The sequence below is a fragment of the Panthera onca genome, chromosome E1 (genome assembly GCF_046562875.1).
Source record: "Panthera onca isolate mPanOnc1 chromosome E1, mPanOnc1 haplotype 2, whole genome shotgun sequence".
NCBI classification, from domain to species: Eukaryota; Metazoa; Chordata; class Mammalia; order Carnivora; family Felidae; genus Panthera; species Panthera onca.
This window is the reverse complement of record NC_138352.1, coordinates 20,296,649-20,314,292: the sequence shown is the minus strand read 5'-3', so window position 1 is coordinate 20,314,292 and position 17,644 is coordinate 20,296,649. Positions and strand designations below refer to the sequence as shown.

At 46.0% G+C, this 17,644-nt stretch overlaps 1 protein-coding gene and 1 long non-coding RNA gene across 2 annotated transcripts in view; one reads left to right on the top strand and one right to left on the bottom strand.

Annotated features, from left to right (window-relative positions):
• Positions 1-17,644, top strand: part of STX8 (syntaxin 8) — a 253,376-nt gene that overhangs the window by 94,359 nt on the left and 141,373 nt on the right. The gene's annotated exons all lie outside the window — the stretch shown is intronic.
• On the bottom strand, positions 12,211-14,743 carry LOC132688330 (uncharacterized). The gene is made up of 3 exons (XR_009614494.3): positions 14,035-14,743; positions 13,073-13,157; positions 12,211-12,675 (listed from the first exon to the last, which is right to left on the bottom strand). It is a non-coding gene; the product is annotated as an uncharacterized LOC132688330 (long non-coding RNA).

The following is a 17,644-nucleotide window of genomic DNA, read 5'->3' as shown; positions in this document are numbered from 1 at the left end:
GTTCGTGAGTTCGAGCCCTGCATCAGGCTCTGCGTTGACAGTGCAGAGCCTGCTTGGGGTTCTGTCTCCCTCTCTCTCTCTCCGCCTCTCTCCCATTCTCTCTCTCTCTCTCTCTGTCTCTCTCTCTCTCTCAAAAATAAATACATAAACTTTAAAACTTTTTAAAGCTTGCATATTTAATATACTCAACATCCCTGGTCATGATGGTCTGTCCCAGGATCTGGATCCTTGCGAACCACAGTTGTATTGTGAGGGCGGTGAGGCATGTGCTGGAGGCAGTAAACCGTACCCCTAAATCCCAGAGTACGCCACAGAGGATTCGTTGGTCCGAGTTTTTCATATGAGGAAGTGGTCGGATCCCTAATTAGACTTACTGGTTGCAGGTTTCCCCTTACTGTTGTAAGTTATAAAAATTTTATAAATGACTCTGAGGGTCTTAGATGGAAGACAGTGCGTGTGTGGCCAGCCCGCTTTGTGAATGACATAACATGCCGTCCGCAAGGCCCGTGACGACATTACTGGAGTGTCTGCATTCTTGTCCATGTTTGGGGTTCCTCTTTCTCTCCGCTTCCCTTTCCGATACCATAGTAAAAATCTCATTTCTCATTCAACTGCTACTCTAATTACTGGCTACGTTGTGCAGGTTTCGTTTGTGCTTTTTTTCCACACCAATATGCCAAATTATTTTCCTTGCCATGCATTCCCTGGTATCGCCCAGTGCCTTTGCTATCACTTACCTACTCTTGTAAAAATGCGTACCCAAAGGGTGCACCTGGCTGGCTCCGTCGGTTGAGGGTCCGACTCTTGGTTTCGGCTCAGGTCACGATCTCACGGTTCACGGGATGAAGCCCAACACTGGGCTCTGTGCTAACAGGGCACAGCCTGCTTGGGATTCTCTCTCTCCCTCTCTCTGCCCCTCCCCTGTTTGTTCTGCCTCTTTCTCTCTCTCTTTCAAAATAAATAAGTAAACTTTAAAAAAAGAATGCATACCTGGGGCGCCTGGGTGGCTCAGTCGGTTAAGCGTCCGACTTTGGCTCAAGTCTTGATCTCGCAGTTCATGAGTTCAAGCTCCGAGTCGGGCTCTGTGCTGACAGCTCAGAGCCTGGAGCCTGCTTGGGATTCTGTGTCTCCCTCTCTCTGCCCCTCCCCTGTCTCCCTCTCTCTTTCAAAAATAAAGATTAAAATAAATAAATAAATAAATAAATAAATAAATAAATAATGAATGCATACCTAAATATAAGATAATCCTGTATTTCCAAAGAGAAGCAGCCCCCACCCCCTACAAAATTTCTTGCCCAACTTGGAATGTATATACTCTGAGGGCTATAGTTGAGATAATCAATGAACTACTTATCTTTGATTTGTCATTTAATCATACATATTTAAAATGACTCTGAAAAATATTTAGAAATATAGCCTTTTCCACTTTCATTTTGTGCAATAATTTTGTCAACACCACCTCTGCATTGTGGACATCAGTGTTTTTGTCACCCAAACCGAGTTACAGCGTGTTCCCCCACAGCCTACCTTCTCTCTAATTCAGCTACAGTCCACATCTCCCTGTCACTCCCCCCAGCAGGGACGGGAGGGCCTTAACGGTAGGTCATGTCCAGAGAGCAGGAGACTCACGGCACATTTTATTTACTAATTCGACAAATATATCCAATATCCACTCGCTGCAGTGTTCCAAGTGCCAGGAATGAAGATAAGTCGGAACTTGACCTCCTGGCCTTCTCTCCCTTCCACCCCCCTACCCCCACTTCAAGGAATTTACCCTCTGGTGGTAAAGGCAGCTTTACCCAGGGGGAACAGGGAATTACAGGGAACAGGGAATTACAACATTTTAACATTAAAAAAATTTACAGTATTTTTGGGGGCACCTGGGTGGCTCAGTCAGTTGAATGTCTGACTTCGGCTCACGTCGTGATCTCATAGTTCGTGAGTTTGAGCCCCATGTGGGGCTCTGTGCTGACAGCTCAGATCCTGGAGCCTGCTTCCAAATCTGTGTCTCCCTCTCTCTCTGCCCCTTCCCCCTCTTGCTCTCTCTCTCTCTCTCTTAAAAATAAAGAAATGTTAAAAAACATTTACAATATTTTATAAGAAAAAAATGAGTAATTGGGGTTTTGGAGTGTTTTTGGAAGGTTCTACATGGTGCCTGTGCTCAGATCTGAGCATGTGGGTTTTTCACGATCTGCACAACCGTGGAGCACGTTGTTGATAACAACACTGTTTTCTCCATGGAATAAACGCATTTTCACTACAGCTGTGGCAACGAAGCTCATTCATACTTATCTTTCCCAGTTCTCCTGGAGTTTTACGATGGATTGGATGAACCTACAGTGTGAGCCAGTATCAGGGAGTTTGGGGGCCTAGGAAATTCACCTTTTGGATTCTCACACCAATCACTGGCCAGGTTCGGCCCTAGAAATGAGAAGGACCTAAAAGAAGATTGAGGTCAGCCCATCCCATTGGGACACCCAGTTATAAGCATTATAATTGGGTAAGAACCAGTGTTGAGAAATAAAAACGCTTTGTATTTGTATTTACCTTCTTTTTTTTTTAAAGTGGGTTTTCTCAGTTGATTTTTAACAAATCAAACTTTTATTTTTTAATTAGTTTCTTAAGAAAATTTATTTTTGAGAGAGAGGGAGAGAGTGAATCCCAAGCAGGCTCCACGCTGTCAGCAAAGAGCCCGATGCGGGGCTCAATCCCGTGAACCGCGAGATCACGACCTGAGCAGAAATCAAGAGTCGGACGCTTAACCGACTGTGCCACCCGGGCACCCCTATATTTATTTAACTTCTAGGTGAGCAAAAAAAAAAAAAAAATTTTTTTTTTCTGTATTTGGTGTCTAAATTACATGAAAGGTTGAAGAGCGTTGTTTTCCCCTCTTACCGGCCTTTCTCCGCCAGTTTACCTCTTACAAGCACTCAAGTGTTTGAAGGAAGGGAAAGCATGGCTAATTGTTTCAGACAGGCTCTACCGGGAAGCTTTGGGGTGTTGGAAATGTCTGGAGTGAAGATCAGTTACAGTGCGTAGAGTGAAACATCAAAGATAGTACCCGATTATGTTACGGTTACTACCAAGGAACCAGAATTTTGAGTCTCCTACCAGCCCAGTGGTAATGACGATGGAATCGCCATGGGGACATATCTTCTCTGTTACATCTTGTTATTGTCACTCATTATTGTTGGACCCCAGCGGGGCAATTCACATACTTTATATTTAAATCACCAAGGCAATTTAATTGGATTAAGAAAGAACAGTATGCATCAGCTACACCTTGAATTAAACCGAATCAGAAAAAAAAAGAAGCAAACTGTCAAACTCCGACTTCCTCAGCGGCGAGACTCTGGTTCGGTTGTCTAAGAATCCCGGGACTGCATGTAGGTATGTGTGTGTTTGTGTAAGATTTAAATTAACCCGTTCGTTTCTTCTGAAGTGTTCAAAAGTCAGCAATCATTTGGGGGAAAACCCAACACCTCTGGTGTTTTTTTTTTAAATATATTTTTTTTAATGTTTATTTGTGAGAGAGAGAGAAACAGACAGAGTGTGAGTGGGGGAGAGGCAGAAAAAGAAGGAGACACAGAATCCAGAGCAGGCTCCAGGCTCTGAGCTGTCGGCACAGAGCCCAACTCGGGGCTCGAACTCAACGAACCGTGAGATCATGACCTGAGCCGAAGTCGGACGCTTAACCGACTGAGCCACCCAGGCACCCCCCAACACCTCCGGTTATATTCCCACTCTTAAATACTCCTTTTTCATTGGAAGAAAAACTTAATAGATGGGTGTATTTATAAAATTACAAAGATAATTTGGACATACATGTTGTAGGAACTAAATTATACCTCTTGGAAGAGAGATTCTAGTTGCTTTGAGCTGACACAGAGTATATGGTATTTTAAGTCCTGTAAATCATCAGAAACCATGAACTCTAGCAGAGGCCACGTCTATGTCAGAGGCGCCATTTTATTTAGAAAAACTATGAAAACCGTCGTACCCAAAGGGAACTTGTACTTATTTTGGAAGATCACGTTAAACATTGAAATGATCCCTCATGTTAAGTTCCCAACTGGGACTGCCCATCTCCGTAGATCACACACAGTTGGTAAGAGAGCGTGAGCGGAAAAGGTGTGACAGCACTGACATGTGTGGCCCTGGTTTTCCTCCATAAGGAGACGAGTTTAAGCACCATCAGCTCCAACTACCCTCTGAGTCAAATGTTCAGACATTAATGGGATTACGGTGAGACTGGGCCTGGGGAAAGGGAATAATTCCGAAGATAAATGCTGGAAGGGAGAGAGAGTATAAACAAAGGAGAGAATTGTGGAGTGGAACTCATGCCAGAGGTTTCGAGGGGTCAAGTTCATGCCGGCACTCCTGCCTTACGACAGAGGAGGTGATAGGAGGCAGGCTGTCCGGTTCATTTTTGGGTTTGCAGTGCTGCTCGTGGGGCTTGGTTCACAGTCAGTGCTCCGCACACAATGGTTCTGATGTTGGAAGTGGGAGAGGGTTCCTCTCATGCAGCAGGGCCCCAAAGGGGTCTCTTTTCAGGACACCAGTTGTCTGTCCTCCACTGGCAGGGGCAGATATGTGCACAAACACTGAGAAGACCCCCCGCCCCCCGCCCTAGGAAACAAAAACCATTTCTGCACAAGTGCAAGAAAGATGCCAGTTGGAAGCTGACTGGTGCATCTTACCAACCACGTTATTGTGCTAGTCTTTGCCTGCTTAACTGGAATTTAAAAAAAATGTTTTTTTAATGTTTATTTTTTGAGAGAGAGAGCAATTGGGGAGGGGCAGAGAGAGAGGGAGATACAGAATCCGAAGCAGACTCCAGGCTCTAAGTTGTCAGCACAGAGCCTGACTCTGGGCTCGAACCTGTGAACCATGAGATCATGACCTGAGCCAAAGTCGGACACTTAACCGACGGAGCCATCCAGGTGCCCCTTAACTAGAATTTTGAAAACACAGATCATCCGTTTATGTGATGCTAGTTGAATGCGTGCCTGTGAGCATTGGCAAAAATCAGAGGAAAATTTGAAGGCATGGCAGTCGTTAATGCATCATTGTCCTTTGTTACCGTGTGTGTGTGTGTGTGTGTGTGTGTGTGTGTGTGTGTGTGTTTGCGTGTGTAGTGGTTTTATTGAGATACAATTTGCCTGTAGTAAATTTTGTCCTGTTTTTGGGGAATTGTTCTATGCGTTTTGATAAACAGGAGCAACCAGATATGGAACAGGTCCATCGCACCAGAAACTTCCCTCGCGCCCCGTTGTGGCCAGCTCCTTCTTCCATCGCCAGCCCCCAGGGGTCATGGATTTGTTCCCTCTCCTTACGGCTTTGCCTTTTCCAAAATGGAATATAAATGGGATCGTGCGCGGTGTAGCTTTTGTGTCTGGCTGCTTTCACTAAAGCGTGGGCGTGTCTGAGCTTCACCCCCCCCCCCCCATCATTGCCTGTATCTGTAGCTTGTTCCTTTCTATTGCTGAAGACTTCCCCCACTGCATCCCTGTCGATTCCTTCACCGGTCCAAGGACACTGGCTTGTTTCCGATTTACAGCACTCTGGAATAATGCCGCTGCAAACACTTGTGTTTGGGTTTTTGTGTGAAGCAGCATTTTTATTTCTCTTGCGTGTTTCCCAGGAGTAGGATTGCCGGTGTGTATGATGAGTGTATGTTTAGTGCTCAAAGACACTGATGGACTGTTTTCCAAATCGCATTCCCACCAGCAGGGTATCCGAGTTCCAAATGTGTCTCATTCTCTCCAGCACTTGCTAGCGTCATTTAAAAGAAGGTTTCAAAGAAACTGAGTGAAGTTAAAAGAGTCTGTAATACTTTTCTAGTTTTTCTGTAAATCTAAAATTTTTCTAAATAAAATTTTAAAGCATTTATTAAATAAATAAGTAAATAAATAGTTAAAAAAAAAAAAAAAAAGGTTCCAAGCCATTTTTAGCACCTCTTTAAAAATTTGTTCCGTTAATATTTTTTATAACGTGGAGGGCTTATCCCTTCCCCTCCAAAAGTCAAATCTCTTTTTCTCTGAATAGTGAAAGTTTTATTTATATGAAGGTCATTTAAAAAATAATTGGACCTGGTTCTCATTATTTATTGTATGTATGGTCTATAAAATCACTGTGACCTCTGAATTAGTGAGTACTGAACCATTGATCCCAGGGGAAATTCAAGATTAGGTTCCCAGGAGAGTTTGGTCACAGCCTTTTGTCAGCTGATCAATATGTAATCTTCTTTTAAGTGTGTTTCTGTTTAAAGACACACCGTTTAATCTCTTTCATTGATTCATTAACATTGAACTCATGCCCACCAGCCCTGACAAAACTTATCTAAAAATGCATGCATTTTCTCCATCAGGCACATCCCAGCCTGTGCTTGGGGGCCATGCCCAATCACCCGCAAAAGGCACAACAGTGTGAAAACCATGGCACTAAATATAGACCAGGAAACAGACACTCGGTGGTTACAGTGCGAGGGCCCAAACAAGAAGATACCACCACAGCTGGGAGGGTGCACGTCAGATGACTCAAATTCCTCTCCGCTCCGTGCGTGTCCAGGGATGACCACACAAGGGTCACGAATATCACTGTGGGGGTTACCGATACATTTTAGCTTGTGGGCAAATTCGCCTATATTTTGATGTTTTAGAAAATGCTTAAATTTTGCTTAATTTAAACCGCGATCCGTAGTGATTTGGTTTAATGCCAGGTGTAATAAAATATGTTTATTCCAATAAATTGATGAGACTACTAAGTGGCCAAACCAGGATCATTTGGCATGAAGGTTGCTTTAGAAACACCTCAAGACCTTCCCAAGATTTCACCCCCATTGCAAAGACAGGCTCTTGATTTATGTTAGAAGATCTCGTGCACCATTCAAACATATTAAGCACACACTTCATTCTTAAAAAGTAATATAAAATGTTGAACTCTGAATTTCATCCTAGTAACGGCTATCGGGTATGTGTTTAAATTCACAGAGACAGATTAATGCACTTCCCAAACCCCCATTGCCTCAAAGTAATTATAAGTTTTCTAGATTGGCTGCCAGTGTGATATAGGCCCCAAAGAAATCACCCCTCTTTACCGAGACAGAACAATAAATTGGTTTTCCTGAATACAGTGGGTAAAGAATCCAAGTTCCTGACCTTGAATATTTCACTGGTAGTGTTCTGTGCAGTAGGGAACAATCAGGATGACATTTGCTGAAATGTTTGAGATTTATAACATAATAGCTTGAGCATATGTGCCAAAAAATAAAAATCTTAAATCCTATCACATCAAGATTAATCGCCTATTAAAATACTAACAAATAGTACAGTACAGGTGGTGTAATAAGCTGTCTCCCTTCATATATTGTTACAAGACAAACTATTTTGGCGGTGACGTGACATGCCGCGTATCTTCCGTGTTGGGAAAACGGAAAAAAGAAAAAAAAAAACCCCGGCTACTCCGTCATTCTCGGTGTGGATTTTGGCATTTCATTAGGAAGTGCTATCACAAGCCCTTTCGCTGAAAAGCGTATGCGGCTTTCTGGAAACTGCTAAACTTCCTGGCTTTGTACTGCTGCCACAAAACCGTAGCGTCTCCCCGTCATTAACTGGTACATATTCATTCCTCTTCTATCTTTGTAGCGAGTAACCCATAGAGCACTCCCGTGAAAAGGAAAACAGTAGTCCGCTTCCTCCCTCTCGCTAGGCGTGCGGAAATTAATCCCACGGGCAAGCATCTTCTTCGCATCCGGCTTTCATGTAATACCTTCGACTGTGGACCGAGGCGCGAGCGCAGCAGGAACGGTAGGGTCGTTGACCGCGTCTCTTGGTCAAGACGGTTCTCGGAGCCTGTTGGAAGACGGCTCACGAGATTTCGACATTAGCCTCCTCGTAGGCTAGAATAACAAATAATGGTGTTGCCACGTCGGCTTCCAGCGAATGGCCAGGCAGTCAGCGAACATTTAGTGAGGATCCGCTCTGCGCTAGGCATTCTCGTAAGAATCGTTAGATCTTACAAGATCTTATGATTGAAAGTGCCAATAGGTACGATTGTAAGATCTTGTAAGATCTAGCAAGATCGTCCCCGACGCCCGAGTTGATTACCCCCTTTTCTTGTGCTCGGGGTCTTTGGTGAAAATGTCTTAACGGCAAGACAAGTGTAGAAGACAGCTTTTGCGATATTAATGCACCTAAAGTATCATCACAGTTTGGTTTTTTTGTTACTAGTTTTTGTTTTGGGGAGAGAGAGAACGTGTGCACACGCGCACGTGCGTGAGAGCAGGGGAGAGGGGCAGAGGGAAAGAGAGAGAGGGTCTTAAGCAGGGTCTCCATCCCACGCCTGGGAGATCATGACCTGAGCCGAAATCAAGAGTCAGATGCTTAACCGACGGAACCACCCAGGTGCCCCATTATCATCATGGTTTCAAAAAGTAAATCCTAGCTTGGAAGCATGTCACGCTTTTTTAAAAAGTGCAAAAGCTTGGAAAATTTAACAACTCAGACGCGGATGACATAAAGCCCATCAACAGGTTGACCCATTTTTCAACTTTTGTGACTCAGGTACCAGTTTCCTTAAGTGACTGTTGCCTTGCCTGCTTGCGTGGTGCCCTAAAGCTCTTCCTTTGGAGAGGTTCGCTCTCCTCCCCGGCCTCAGAGACACCCAGCAACATGCCGTTCTTTTCCCGAGATCCTGGCCTGGCTTGCCGGACTTCATCTGTTTTTACAAAACCGACTCTTTTAGCCGCGGCATGAAATATCATGTCTCTTCTCTCCCACTCGCAGTGGGAAAAGGAAAAAAAAAAAAACGCTCCGTGGTCGTTTCCCTTTGTGGATCTTGGCATGTCATTGGAAAGTGCCAATAGGTACTCATTTTTTATGCCTCTCTGGAAGGCTGGGAGCAGCCTTCCAAGTCACAAAGCAAACTCGGTCCCTGACGGTTCTCCAAACTCAGGTCAGAAAGGTGGGAAGCTTTTATTTTTCTAGGCAGGGAGTGCATGAATAATATACTTACAACCTGCTTAGCTGCCCCAAGTTCTCCCGTGCAGCCAGCGTCCCCGCGCAAAGAACTGAACATCAATCTGTCACTGATGGTCAGCCGAGCAGCAAAGAGCCAGTGTTATTGTGAACCTACAGCGAATGCCTTGCTTCCCAGCTGGTGATCGGTCTGTGTTAGACAGCAACATGTTCGCCTCGACAAATGAGCTGGACCTCCGTGCCGCACATCTCTGCCAACTTTTGAAAGAAAGAGTCTGTCTCAGTTCTTTTCGGGGGTGAAGACAAAAAGTCTGTCTGCCTTGACACGACCAGCTATTGAAACATCCACGGACATATCCACGGCCCGTACCCTAGGGAAATGGCTTTGAGGGTCAGGAAGTTGCATCAAAGAGAAAAAGAGAGAGAGAGAATGTGTGTTAAGTGTGTAATCACACACGCGCACACACACACACACACACACTATTCTCTGTTTTTCTTTTGGAAAGACGATGTGCTCATGACACTCTTGCACATGAAAAGGTCCTGGGGTTTAGCATCTTAGATCACTTCTCTAAGCTCCGGGTGTTACTGCCATGAACAGTGCTTCCCAACTTTGCACGGAGGGCTATTGTGATGAGTTATACCGTAACTCATGTTACGGTATAATGGCCGGGTCGAGGCAGGAAATAATTCCACTGAGCCATTGCCGACTGGACACGGAGTGTCTTACACTTCTGAAAGTTCACTAGGACCGGAAGGTGCCGGTGTAGTCCAGAAAGCCTGGCCCAGCCAAAGGACTCCGTTGGTAGAGCTGAAGAGCCGAGTAAGAGAAGAACGTGTGAAAGTTTTGTGAATGAGGGATGGAGGGAGCCCCTGTGGATGGGAGCGGACGTGCAAGGAAGATCTTTTTTGTGTGGAACTTGATGTGGCACGCTGCTGTGGCCTGGGGCAGGGGCAGGGGGTGGGGGAGGGAGGTGTGAATGAATGAGTGATGATAGGGACGAAGAAGTCACTCATGCAAGGGGGGAAGGCAGAGCGGACAGCCTTGAAGGAGGGTCAGAAAGAAAAGTTGTGTATCGTTTGGTGGGAGTTTAATAATTTCGTAACCACCCCAGCCCACTGGATAAGCAGATTCTGTTATCTTTAAGTACAGAGGTGTAAAGGAGCCGCGGGGATTGTGTTTGCGCCTCGTTCAGGGTAGGTGGGGCTCTCCAGACTCCAGGAAGAGCTAGTAAACATAAGGTAGATGAAACGGAAAGAAAAGAGCTCTGGAAGGAGAGGGTGGGAATCGCTTTGGTGTCAAATTGCTGCAGAGCTGGGCCATTCTTCCCTGAAGGAGGAGTGGGCGAAAGCTTTGGGAACTTGGGGCTAGTGACTTCAGTGTTGGGAAGCTACTGAGGATTGTTGAGAGTGTCTGTGACAGTAAAAAGAAAAAAAAAGAAAAAAAGTGGTTCATGTGGATTTCGTCGGGCAGTGACGTCGAGGATCACGGATGTCCGTGGCCCGATAGATTTCGATGGAAGCATTAACTAGGATGCTGACAGTAAGGGAGAGTGGGGCATGTCAGAGAGAGGGAAAGGAAGAATCTGCAAGCTTTGGGGAGGGATTGAAAGGGAGGGCTGAGGGCCTGGGATGATAAGAGATGGCTCCCAGCCCCAGTAAGTAATGGTACCAGTCGGTTAAGCATCCAGCTTTGGCTCAGGTCACGATCTCGCTGTTCGTGGGTTCGAGCCCCGCGTCGGGCTCTGTGCTGACGGCTCAGAGCCTGGAGCCTGCTTCGGATTCTGTGTCTCCCTCTCTCTCTCTGCCCCTCCCCTGCCTGTGCTCTGTCTCTCTCCCTCTCTTTCAAAAATAAATAAACATTAAAAAAAAAATTTTTTTTTAAATAAGGAAGTAAAATCATCTCATTCAGTGATCCCCCCTGTGGGATCTAATGGAGTAACTCAGATCGGAAGTCATTAGACTCTGAAAGTAATTCTCAGCTGTTTTCTCTACGGCTTCTCTTTTCCTCCCTTTCCTGGTGAGACCTTCCAGGGTTGTGGAAATGGGCTGGGTTATGCCATCATCACGCAGCTTTCCCTTATCCGTCTTGACCAAGGTTTGAAAAATCCCACGTGGGAAGGACTTACTTTGTTTCGTGTCTTTTTATCTTTCCTGTATGCCAGGGGATATTCTGGTGAGAACTTTTTCAGTGGTTAAAAAAAAACAAGAAGAAGAAGGATGGCAGGGTGTTCCGGCTCTAGACTAACCCCTTCCCCTGTCAGGAAGGAGCATCAGTGGTACCTTCTTGATGAAAACTTAACCGCATTTATATGGAGGAAAGTATAGTAGCAGTCAGTGTAGTCAGTGGCCATCAGTTATCGCAGTGCCAAGATACGGCTCCTGAAGATAAAAGTTCATTCTGCAAAATGATTAACAAAAGGAAAGAAAGAAAACAACTTTTAATTGTTCACAGATATATCATCCCACTGTGTTATATATATATATATATATATACTGCCGTGCTAAAAATAAGTGTTGTGTTAAGCACCCATCTGCATCAGAAGAAATACTGAGTTAGAGTCAAAAGGAATAATGGTCTCGCCCTTGCTGAAAAATCATCCTTTGTGTTTGATTCGGTTATGCATGGCGCGTTAAGGAAGCGGAATACATAATGTAGAGTTGAGGACCAAGCCCCAGTGTAATTGGCAGTGTTACCAGGCAGAGCAGGGCTCAGCAACCTGGGGGCCCCGCTGCCTGCCCGTCCCCTGTACGACACACAAGCTAAGATCATAGGCTTCTGTATTTTTTTTTTTTTTTCTTATTTTATTTTTGGGACAGAGAGAGACAGAGCATGAATGGGGGAGGGGCAGAGAGAGAGGGAGACACAGAATCGGAAACAGGCTCCAGGCTCCGAGCCATTAGCCCAGAGCCCGACGCGGGGCTCGAACTCACGGACCGCGAGATCGTGACCTGGCTGAAGTCGGACGCTTAACCGACTGCGCCACCCAGGCGCCCCTAGGCTTCTGTATTTTTAAATGGTTGGGAAAGCCAAAAGCGGTAATGCTGCTTCGTGACATGTGAACGTTACATGAAATTCAAACGTCAGTGTCCATAAAGTTGTTTTTTTTTTTTTTTAAATTTTTAATACAGCCATGCTTGTTCGATTACATATTATCTATGGTTGCTCTTGGTGCTAATTGCCACAGAGACCTACGGCCTGCAAAGCCTAAAATATTTACCATCTGGGGGGGCGGGTAGGGGGGAGGCAGAAAGGCGTTGCTTGTGGGGAGGAGAGGCCTCATCTCACTCAACAGGGGTGATGTCTGTTGCCTTAATGTCTCCCAGCTGGCACAACAGCTACTTGGTGCCCCTCTGTGACCAGCTCTCTAGGCCTGCCGTTCACCACACTCGTAAAAATCAGCTGTGGCTTCTATCATTTAATTTGTACTTAACGTTACTAGAGTCGCTCCTTGTGTGCATCGAGAGCCCACAGCCGTCTGACTCCGTTTTCCTTGCTCACGTACACAAAGCGGTGAGCCGTAATCCCTGCCCCTGCTCCTCTCCCACTTGGATTCATCTCTCCCTCACCCCTTCTCTGAAATCTCTTAATACCAGACTGGGGAAAGCCTCCATGCTTGTAGCGGGGTCCCCCAGCCACAGGCTGTCGTCGGCCCTCAGGAGGGAACCCTCTTGTTAATGGCTCCATCAAGAAGTCCTTTAAAAAAAAAGAAAGGAAAAACCAGCTGTTTTGAGCAAGACGATAAATGTTGGAGACTTTAGCCCATTTGGACAGATGTGCAAGCCGTAGAGCGTTTAAGCAATCTGATAGTTAGCTATTGATGAATACTTTCAGACCATAAAACTCACGAAGTTAATAGCACAACGATCTGCACAAAACAACCCAGTGAGCGGCCGCAGTCGTGGGCTCGTGGCGTTTCCTACTTTGAACGCTTTTCATTTCAGCTCGTCACGGGCCTTTAAAGACATGATTTATGCTCCCTAATACCCCAGGGAGGTTAAGTATTTTCATATTTATTGCACGGAAGAGCATTGTGTGATTGCTTGCCTGTCCTGAAATCAGTTTGGCTGGAAAAGGACACAAGAATTCTGACCTCAGCTCTGCGGCCGGAGCGGGCGTCAGCACTTGAAAAATGTGAATCAATATCTTGCCCAGAGAGTTTATTTCATTCCGCTAACCTGGGGGAAGAACAGATGGTGGGAGGCAGTGCGCACACAATGCGGCCTTTTCTTTTGTAAATCTGCCTTGTATTCCGCCCCCCCCCCTCCCTTCCCCCATCTCAGAGCTCGGATGTTGATGCAGGCCAAACATCTCTCAGCTCGCCCGGGGTTTTCGGACGGTTCATCATCCACTGTTATGTCCATCGCCATCAAATTGTTATCCGGATTATTAAAACCTGAGTAGCCTGGGGTCCAGATTCCGTCCTAAGCGTGGTGGCGATCCCGTGGAACCTCAACAGATGGCTTCTTTGGTGCGGCACGGACGGAGATCAGGGGCTCGGTTCCCACAGTTACTTCCTCGTGGGCTCCCTCGTGGAGGAGACTCCCCCGTTGTCTTCCTCCCTGCACACCACTCGTATCAGTCTTTTCAAAAATACCACTTCAGTCACAGGACTTCAATGCTCAGAAAGCTCCTGGTGTTTTCTCATTACCTAACGGATGATGCTGGAATCCCTTAGGTCAATCCTTAAGGCCCTTTTTCAGTCCACTTCTAAGTTTCTTCAACGCCGTGTAAGTTTCTTGTGCTTCGATTCCAAAGATGCCTTATTTACATACGGGATAGTGTTCTGGTGCTCTCTGCGCGGTGGGAAGAAAGCGTTACACCGTTTTCAGCTCCTAAATCCCGGGCCGTCTGGGGCCCTGTCCTCTGTGTCTGCCTCCTGGGTCCTGTCCCATCCCCGACGGATGAGCGGTACCCTGATCCGTCCCTGTGGCTCAAGCCTCATACGGGTGCTGGTCAGCTTTCACTCTGTCTCCCTGCAACGCCAGGTCCGCCTTTCCTCAGCACCCTCACCTGGAGAGGGACCTCCCCCACAAACGCGTTGGCGCTCCTTACCTTCTTTCTTGGACATTGGTGTCCCCATCCCGCTTGCTTCCAGGTCAGGCCTGCTGTAGCGTGTCACCAAATGCAGTTCCTCTCACCCCTGAGACGTCTCCCCCATCTTTCCTCCGCCTGGTCCCGAGGCCCGTCTTCTCCCTTTGAGAACCAGTGCCGAAACCGGCACCAGCGTTTCAGTGCCCCAGTCTATCTGCCCCTCTGCTGACAGATCCAGCTTCTCTAAACAAAGATGATGGTGTTATTTCCACGCTAGAAACCTCTAGTGGCTCCTTGTCCCCTTTAGGGCAAAAGAACAGCTCTCAGAGGCTGGCACAGGAAAGCCCTAGGCGGCCTCACCTACTGGTGGCCACGCCGACCACAACGACCCATCCCAGTCCTCTGCCTTCTCACATATCGTCCCCTCTCCCGGGGATGCTCTTCCTGCCTTTCCTATCTAACAGACACAGTCAAAGCTCAAACGTCATCTTCTCCATAAGCCTCTTCCCCATCGGCCCCTTTCACTGGGTTCTTGCTACACTCCGTGAAGCCAGGCTAGTGTCCCCCATGTTGGATTTCCTCCCCCTCCTCATTTCGATATCTGCGGTCCCCAGAAGTGCTGTGTGTGTGCCCCTAAAGACAAGGGACTGCCTCGATCTTGTCTTTCAGTAGAGACAGTAGACGTTTTCGACGGAGTGACTGAATGTGCCATGAGTGACCGTCGCGGGCTGACACACGGGGACGTCCTTGTGACGAAGGTTCTTCGGCTCCATCGAAAACACCAATTGAACTTCTGTTCAGTGCAAGTGATCACAATAAAGTTACAAGGAGGGAGTAATTCTTCCCCATTTCGCAGGGTTAGACACCAAGACTTGGGTTAAATTATTGGGGCAAGACTATACCGCTAATAAACGAAAGAGTCACGATTTGCAAGCAGGTTGGCCTGGGGTCCCAGCTCACGCCTTGTCTACTGCGTCCAAATGCTGGTATTAAAGACTCAATCTTAAGAGCGCGTCACGGGGCCCTCCACCGGGATAGTGATTTCGTGATTATAAAGCACTTGGGATGCGCAGAGGAAGCCCGTGTTTTTGCGGAGGACCAGAACCCTTTTCACAGCCGCCTCCGGTCCTGTGTCTGCATCTGTGCGCCCTTCGTATTGTTTGACTCACAAAGGAAACTTGTTGATCCAGAGTGAACCAATGCAACCTTCCTCCTCCCCGATCTCCAAAGTATCCCCACAGACGAAGAAAATGTTTTAAGCCGCACCTGAGCTATAAACAATTTATTCTGAAGGTAACAGTGTTAGTATTTCAGTATGTAAACCTTTAGCTAATAAAAATCAAAGTAGCCTAATTTGGAACGTGCACCCAAGGTTAGAGGGAAAGCTTGTAAACGTTTTCAAAGACTCGGTATTTAATTCTATCACCAGCTAGCAAAATAAATCGTCCAGCTGCTAGCCCTGAAACAGACACGGGTTGGAAATGAAATGTTAGTTTAAACGCGTTGGTCATTAGAAATCAAAAGGAACGTGAAGTGTACCTTCTAGTTTATGAGAAACAAGGTGAAAGTTCCCCAAACACATTTGTGGCAACAGGGTTTAAAATTGCTTCCTCAGCTTTTCTTTTAGTGGCTGATACTCAGCATGTATACGTGCGACTACGGGGGCATTTTTTCCCTTCCTTTTCTTTCCTGTTGAGAGGCAAAGGTTTGGAAATCAACGGGAAAGTGGGCATCAGGAAATGTTAAATTCCACTTCTCTACGTGTCCAAGCTGCTTGTCGTGGACTGCAAGCTGCGTGCCAGACTCTTCTGGGGGAGGAGAGGTTACTTTCAATAATGTGCTAAGACCGACCCGGAATATTTAGCCCGCACATCTGCTCACAAGCTCCGGCCTCATGTAAGGAGGTGATGCTGGAATTAATTAACTCCGGTCGGTGCTCCGAGATGTTTTCTCCACATCTTGTTCTATCCTCATAAAACTCATAGAGGCAATCGGAACTTCTTTTATTTTTCCTTGAGAACTGTTTAGGAAAAAAAAAAAGGAAAAGGAAAGTATGTGAAAGGAAGACGCTCTGGTGGAGCAGCATTCTCTTGTTTCGAAACAAATGTTCGAGAAAAGCACAAGAGTTTTATTTCTTCAGAGGTGCGTCTGTAACTTCAGGTTCTGGTCGGGTTGTAGCTCTTTCCTCCGTTATGGCGATGTCATTTGAAAGAACACGGGAGTGTATGGGGCACCTGGGTGGCTCAGTCGGTTGAGCAAGCGTCCCACTTCGGCTCGGGTCACGATCTCACAGTTCGTGGGTTCGAGCCCCGCGTTGGGCTCTGTGCTAACAGCTCAGAGCCCGGAGCCTGCTTCAGATTCTGTGTCTCCCTCTCTCTCTGCCCCTCCACTGCTCACACCCTGTCTCTCAAAAATTAATAAAAGTTAAAAAAAAGAAAAGAAAAGAAAAGAAAAGAAAAGAACATGGGATTGCATCATCAGAAAACCCGGAGACTGAGTACAGGGGAGCAGACGGGGTGCCGAGCCACTCATAGATTTATTACAAAACGTTTTGCTAAGCGAGATGATATCCCAAAACTTACCAGCTTCAGAAAGGGAGGGAAGAGAGGGTTCTGGGAAGTGTCTGTAGGCACAGCACAGCGTTCCTGGTCCCGACACCGTGATGCTAACACCAAGATCACTGCTTTTGGCCTGTTGATCTTACACAGGTGCACTTTACCCTATCAGTGGAGAGGATGCCTGCTTTCTAGACGCAGGGTTTCTGTTTGCGGTCATGACAGCATTTTGGAAATAGATAGCAGGGAGGGTTGCCCAACACCCTGAACGTAATTGAGGCCACTGAATTGTACACTTAAGTTTTACATGATAGGTATTTTACCACTGTTAAAAAAAAAATGTAATAAACCCATACCATTGTATACTTTACATGGGTGAATTTATATGAATTATATCTTGCTAAAGCTGTTTAAAAAAAAAACAGACTGAGCGTAGTTAGGGATTGGGATGTCCTGATAAACTGAATGTTCTGGGTGACTAACGGCTAATACATTCACACTGAAACTGACAAGTGAAAGGGATTCTTTCATGGGATGAGAATATGAACTTGAAAAACATTTTTTTGTGCTTCAGTGGGTTTTGTAGTCCGTTAATTATATATCTTCAGAAATATGACACTTGGCTGTCTACGGACTATCTATCTAGATCTGTTGTCCAGCCCGATGGTCACTGGCCACACTTGGCCGTTGAACACTTGAAATGTAGCCGGTCTGAATTGAGATGTGCTGTGTGTGGAAAATAACACTGAATTTTGAAGATTTGGGATGAAGAACACAAAGTACCTTGTTAATAATTTTTATGTTGTTTCCATGTTGAAATGATAATATTTGGTATATACTAGCTTATATAAAATATACTATTAAATGGATTTGATTCTTTTTACTTTTTTTTTTTTTTTTTTTTTTTAATTTTTTTTTTCAACTTTTTTTAATTTATTTTTGGGGCAGAGAGAGACAGAGCATGAACGGGGGAGGGGCAGAGAGAGAGGGAGACACAGAATCGGAAACAGGCTCCAGGCTCCGAGCCATCAGCCCAGAGCCTGACGCGGGGCTCGAACTCACGGACCGCGAGATCG